This window comes from Lampris incognitus, chromosome 1, assembly GCF_029633865.1.
Source record: "Lampris incognitus isolate fLamInc1 chromosome 1, fLamInc1.hap2, whole genome shotgun sequence".
Classification (NCBI taxonomy): Eukaryota; Metazoa; Chordata; class Actinopteri; order Lampriformes; family Lampridae; genus Lampris; species Lampris incognitus.
In genome coordinates, this window is record NC_079211.1 from 151,144,833 (window position 1) to 151,152,363 (window position 7,531).

Consider the following 7,531-nt stretch of genomic DNA (forward strand, 5'->3'; position numbering starts at 1 on the left):
ATCCAAACTACAGGAACACACACATCCAAACTACAACACACACATCCAAACTACAAGATCACACACATATCCAAACTACAAGATCACACACATATCCAAACTACAGGAACACATACATCAAAACTACAGGAACACACACATATCCAAACTACAGGAACACACATATCCAAACTACAAGATCACACACATATCCAAACTACAGGAACACACACATCAAAACTACAGGAACACACACATATCCAAACTACAACACACACATCCAAACTACAAGATCACACACATATCCAAACTACAGGAACACATACATCAAAACTACAGGAACACACACATATCCAAACTACAACACACACATCCAAACTACAAGATCACACACATCCAAACTACAAGATCACACACATCCAAACTACAACACACATACCCAAACTACAAGATCACACCCATATCCAAACTACAGGAACACACACATCAAAACTACAGGAACACACACATATCCAAACTACAACACACACATCCAAACTACAAGATCACACACATCAAAACTACAAGATCACACACATCCAAACTACAGGAACACACATATCCAAACTACAGGAACACACACATCCAAACTACAAGATCACACACATCCAAACTACAGGAACACACATATCAAAACTACAGGAACACACACATCCAAACTACAAGATCACACACATCCAAACTACAAGATCACACATATCCAAACTACAGCACACATATCCAAACTACAAAAACACACACATCCAAACTACAAGATCACACATATCCAAACTACAACACACATATCCAAACTACAAAAACACACACATCCAAACTACAAGAACACACATATCCAAACTACAACACACATATCCAAACTACAACACACATATCCACACTACAAGAACACACATATCCAAACTACAAGATCACACACATATCCAAACTACAGGAACACATACATCAAAACTACAGGAACACACACATCAAAACTACAGGAACACACACATATCCAAACTACAACACACACATCCAAACTACAAGATCACACACATCCAAACTACAGGAACACACATATCCAAACTACATCACACACACCAAAACTACAAGATCACACACATCCAAACTACAGGAACACACACATCCAAACTACAACACACACATCCAAACTACAAGATCACACACATATCCAAACTACAAGATCACACACATATCCAAACTACAGGAACACACATATCCAAACTACAAGATCACACACATATCCAAACTACAGGAACACACACATCAAAACTACAGGAACACACACATATCCAAACTACAACACACACATCCAAACTACAAGATCACACACATATCCAAACTACAGGAACACATACATCAAAACTACAGGAACACACACATATCCAAACTACAACACACACATCCAAACTACAAGATCACACACATCCAAACTACAAGATCACACACATCCAAACTACAACACACATACCCAAACTACAAGATCACACCCATATCCAAACTACAGGAACACACACATCAAAACTACAGGAACACACACATATCCAAACTACAACACACACATCCAAACTACAAGATCACACACATCAAAACTACAAGATCACACACATCCAAACTACAGGAACACACATATCCAAACTACAGGAACACACACATCCAAACTACAAGATCACACACATCCAAACTACAGAAACACACATATCAAAACTACAGGAACACACACATCCAAACTACAAGATCACACACATCCAAACTACAAGATCACACATATCCAAACTACAGCACACATATCCAAACTACAAAAACACACACATCCAAACTACAAGATCACACATATCCAAACTACAACACACATATCCAAACTACAAAAACACACACATCCAAACTACAAGAACACACATATCCAAACTACAACACACATATCCAAACTACAACACACATATCCACACTACAAGAACACACATATCCAAACTACAAAAAAACTACAAAAACACATATATCCAAAATATCCAAAAATAATGTTTCACTTTTTACTGGCCAAGAGAACGAACACCAGCCAGGATGACTGTGGGAACTGCCAGTCTCCATGGGCTAGCAGTTAGCTTAGCCTGCCCCACTTCCGTGTCCTGTCAGACCGCCCTCGGTGTTCTCTCCTTGGGCGCAGCTCCTTGGGCACAGCCGTAGTCCCTGGGCCCCCGGGATGCAGCAGACCAAGTTCCCCCAGCTGATCCAACGCCAGCTCTCCCAGCCAGACACCTTCGACACACCTCGCTGCACTCCACACAACGACAACAAAAACACAGTCAACGCTAGGCAGGTCCGCCGCCAGACTTCCCTTGGTGTTATCAGAACCGCCGGTCTGCATGGTCTAGCAGCTAGCTTAGGCTGCCCCGCTTTCACATCCTGTCAGACCGTCCTCGGTGTTTCCTCTTCGGGCGCAGCTCCGGGCAGGGCCGTGGTCCCTGGGCCCACAAGACGCAGCAGACCAAGCTCTCCCAGCCAATCCAGCGCCAGCTCTCCCAGCCATCAAACGAAGACACACTTAGACGCAGACGTGGACAAAGACACTGCATGGACGGTGCTGGGTGAGGCTGCCGCAAAGGTAAGTTCGTGCCGCCATCTTCCCACGCCGGAAGATGTGTGAAATGGAAGATTCCACACCGGAAGACACACTTCCACACACATCTTGATGTAAATTTCTGTAACACCTGCAAAGTATTAGCAGGAATCCGTTAATGTTATAACGCTTGTTGGAACAATGAGATCCTTCAGCCCGCTCCTCATCTGGGACACTATGCATGAAACATCTGCCGCCTCCAGTTTGAGATGCCGTTTGGGAGAAAAGCGACACCTACTCAACATTACAACTCATAACACTAAAGTAAAACCATGTCAAGTAGCTTCCTGAAGGACAAAGTGCAACTTTAAATCCTTGGTAGAATATAACAATTTGTTTCACGTCAGCTAAATAATCAAATTTAAACTGGGGGTAACGTATTATAAAAATGGATACATTTTATGTAACATGTATTTCGAAAAAATTTGAAACATTTTGAAAATGAACTCATACCATTGTTAATGATTTCCTGAATTACAGAAAATGTTTTTGTAGCACCAATTGTTTTTTCGAAGAACCTTGATATGGCAAAAATGGTAACACTTTATAATAACTACACAAATGAAGCATTAGTTAACTACTGAATTCATTATTTGTAAAGCAAGACAGGCACCAATGGTTTGTAAGTGTGTTAATAATGTTTTATAAATACTTACTAATACTGCAATTCATAATTAAGTCAGGTAGTTACTAGTTGTTGGGTAAGTATTTTGTATGAGCTCATCTAAAGTGAGGACTATCTGTGCCCTACAAAGCATTTACACACGAGACTGAAAGGCCAGCAGCACCTTGAGACTCACAAAAGCCTAAAAGAACATAAGATCCTTTAGAAAGTGAAGTACATGATTAACAAACTGTTTACATGTACATTTGTGCATGAATTAATCTTAAATTGTGGCATTAATAAGTATTTATAAAACATCTATTAACACACTCACTAACCATTGGTGCATGTCTTGCTTTACAAATGATGCATTCAGTAGTTACTAATACTTAACTAATGCTTCTTTTGTGTAGTAATTATAAAGTGTTACAAAAATATTACCTACTGAATTGGTTTTCTGATCAACAGAATACAGTCGAGGTGAAAACTGTCAGTAGTTAAATGCATACAAGTCTAAAATGTGTTGATGTCTGATTACAAGGTAACAGTGAGAGTGGCTATGCTGTGTAATGTAAGAAAATAACATACAATACTTTCAACTAGCTCAGCTTGCATGACTTTAGGTTCGCGTTTATGTCTTCTCCACACTTGGGGCAAGATAACATACAATGCATTATGAGTATGAACAATATAAGCATGATTTAGAGTATCGGGGCACATGGTGTACATTCAAGCTCCGGGACAGTCTATCTGGAGACGCCGACCTTTAAGCGAAAGGTCAGCAGAAGTGCACAGAGTCTTAATGACAGCTGAGGAGCTGCTGTTGTGCTAATGCAGTAACCCAGTCAGCTGCTGCTGTTAATGGTAAACTGACAAGTTGCCTTATTTTAGACTTTATTTCCACCTTTCAAAGAATCTCTAACATAAAATAGCATACTGATGGACGTTGTGTTGCTGTAAAGCCCCTTGAGGCACATTTGTAATTTGTGATATTGGGCTACACAAATAAAATTGACTTGACTTAAGCCTCAAAATTCTTCTTAAAGTGCACGAGTCATGTAAATCATCTCAGTATGGAAGTGGGTGATTTGTGCTGAAAAATCAACATAACAGCTAGAGTGCGTGATTTTTCAGCGGCGGTCGACCGGTTCATTCAAAGCATCAGAAATGTGGTAGCGCTCTGTTCTATTAGCCGAGACATTTATACATGACACCACGAGATGGACGTGTTGGGTTTCCTACTTTTCCACATGAACATGTCAAATGACATTAAAAGGGCAGCACGGTGGTGCAGGGGTTAGCGTGGTCACCTCACAGCAAGAAGGTCCTGGGTTTGAGCCCCGGGGTAGTCCAACCTTGGGGGTCGTCCCGGGTCGTCCTCTGTATGGAGTTTGCATGTTCTCCCCGTGTCTGCGTGGGTTTCCTCCAGGCGCTCCGGTTTTCTACCACAGTCCAAAGACATGTAGGTCAGGTGAATCGGCCGTACTAAATTGTCCCTAAATGTGAATATGTGTGTGTGTGTGTGTGTGTGTGTGTGGGCCCTGTGTGATGGCCTGGCGGCCTGTCCAGGGTGTCTCCCCGCCTGCCGCCCAATGACTGCTGGGATAGGTTCCAGCATCCCCGCGACCCTGAGAGCAGGATAAGTGGTTCAGATAATGGATGGATGCAAGTTTGTAAAGGGATAAAAAGTGGAAATGTTAGAATTCACAACTGAGAACATCACAATGGTAAAGAGAAAACAAGTTGAATGGAAATGTCAGGATATTTGTTCGATATTTGAGTAAGGGGTATAAAATCAGTATAAAGCTAGACCAAATGTTATTATACCTTTACAGGCAAGGGGAAGGTCAGTGTAAATAGTAGACTAAGTAATAGTGGAAGTAGGTGATGAATACCAACAGCAGTAGAGTTTTTATGTCCATAATAGTGTTTATAAGAGGGCTGCGAGTGAGGGACCGAGAGAAAAGAGAGAGAGATAAAAAGTTCTTATTTCAGTTACTGAGGAGGTCCACTGCTCTTTAAGGGACAGTTCACCCCAACATCGTAAGTACGTTTCCGTCTTACCCGTAGTGCTATTTATCCATCTAGATCATTTTGCTGTGAGTTGCAGAGTTGTGGAGATATGGGCCGTAGAGATGTCTGCCTTCTCTCCAGTACGATGGAAGTGGATGGCACTCGGCTTGTGCTGCTCAAAGTACCAGAAAAATACGTTTGAAAAACTCAACAGCAACGTCTCTTTCCAGAAACCATGACCCGGTTACTCGAGATAACCCACACACCTTGTTGTGAGCTTCACAGAAGGTTGAATCAGTTAATCTGGACACATCATTTACTGAGAGAAGCTTTTCATCATCATCTAAGTCAGTGCATTTACATGCACAGTTAAGTGGAGCTATGATTACAGCTCCATTAGGCCATGTAACTGGACTACTGTCGCTGTCCCAGTATACAACAACCAGGGGAGACTCGATGTATTGACAGAAGTATGTCCGACCCTGGTAAGGTAGGTGGCAATATGCCCCCTTTCAGCTGGTTGCTATTGGACTATTAGACCGCCGCGGGAACTATGGCTCATGCACAGAACGCCTAGGCCAGTTTGGGGCCGATTGAAAATGGGCCGTACCCATTAACTAGAGTTACAATGGGCATGTGTACTATTCACAGAGGGTTGGGGAATAGTTGCAATCACAACATTGTAAGATGGTGACAGATGTACTATTAGCACCCCCCCCCCCGGTTCAGGGATGGTCATTCCCTCTTCACATAGATGGCCTCTTTGACTCCCCATTCAAACCAGCGTTCCTCCCTATCAAGTATGGTCACATCCTCGTCCCTGAAAGAGTGGCCACTGGTCTGGAGATGGTGTAGACTGTGGAGTCCTTGTCTGTAGATGGTGTAGACTGTGGAGTCCTGGCCTGTAGATGGTGTAGACTGTGGAGTCCTGGTCTGTAGATGGTGTAGACTGTGGAGTCCTGGCCTGTAGATGGTGTAGACTGTGGAGTCCTTGTCTGTAGATGGTGTAGACTGTGGAGTCCTGGCCTGTAGATGGTGTAGACTGTGGAGTCCTGGTCTGTAGATGGTGTAGACTGTGGAGTGTTGGCCTGTAGATGGTGTAGACTGTGGAGTCCTGGCCTGTAGATGGGTGTAGACTGTGGAGTCCTTGTCTGTAGATGGTGTAGACTGTGGAGTCCTGGCCTGTAGATGGTGTAGACTGTGGAGTCCTGGTCTGTAGATGGTGTAGACTGTGGAGTCCTGGTCTGACGTGTTAGCTCTCCTGTGTCCTCTTGGCCAGAGTCTGTTTGGTTTCCCCGATGTTCAAGTCACAGCAATCCTCATGGCACTTAACAGCGTACACTATATTGCTCTGTTGGTGCCGGAGGACCCGATGTTTGGGGTGGACCAACTTCTGGCGCAGTGTGTTTTGGGCTTTGAAAGGAACTGAGATGTTGTGTTTGGAAAATAAGCGTCTCAACTGTTCCAAAACTCCTGCCACATACGAATCACCACTGGTTTACGCTTAGGCAGCTGTTGCCCTTCTCCTCTCTTCGATTGGCTGGTGCACTGTTTGGGCGTCTCGTCTTGAATAGTACAACACATGGCCATTGAAACTCTAGTTAATGTTATTGTTGTTTTCGGTCGTTATGGTGCTGTGTTGTTTATAAGGGTGGGGACACCTGCAGCCACTGTATTGTTCATAAGGGTGGAGACACCTGCAGCCACTGTATTGTTCATAAGGGTGGGGCACCTGCAGTCACTGTATTGTTCATAAGGGTGGGGCACCTGCAGTCACTGTATTGTTCATAAGGGTGGGGCACCTGCAGCCACTGTATTGTTTATAAGGGTGGGGACACCTGCAGTCACTGTATTGTTTATAAGGGTGGGGACACCTGCAGTCACTGTATTGTTTATAAGGGTGGGGACACCTGCAGTCACTGTATTGTTCATAAGGGTGGAGACACCTGCAGCCACTGTATTGTTTATAAGGGTGGGGACACCTGCAGTCACTGTATTGTTTATAAGGGTGGGGACACCTGCAGTCACTGTATTGTTTATAAGGGTGGGGACACCTGCAGTCACTGTATTGTTTATAAGGGTGGGGACACCTGCAGTCACTGTATTGTTTATAAGGGTGGGGACACCTGCAGTCACTGTATTGTTTATAAGGGTGGGGACACCTGCAGTCACTGTATTGTTTATAAGGGTGGGGACACCTGCAGTCACTGTATTGTTTATAAGGGTGGGGACACCTGCAGTCACTGTATTGTTTATAAGGGTGGGGATACCTGCAGTCACTG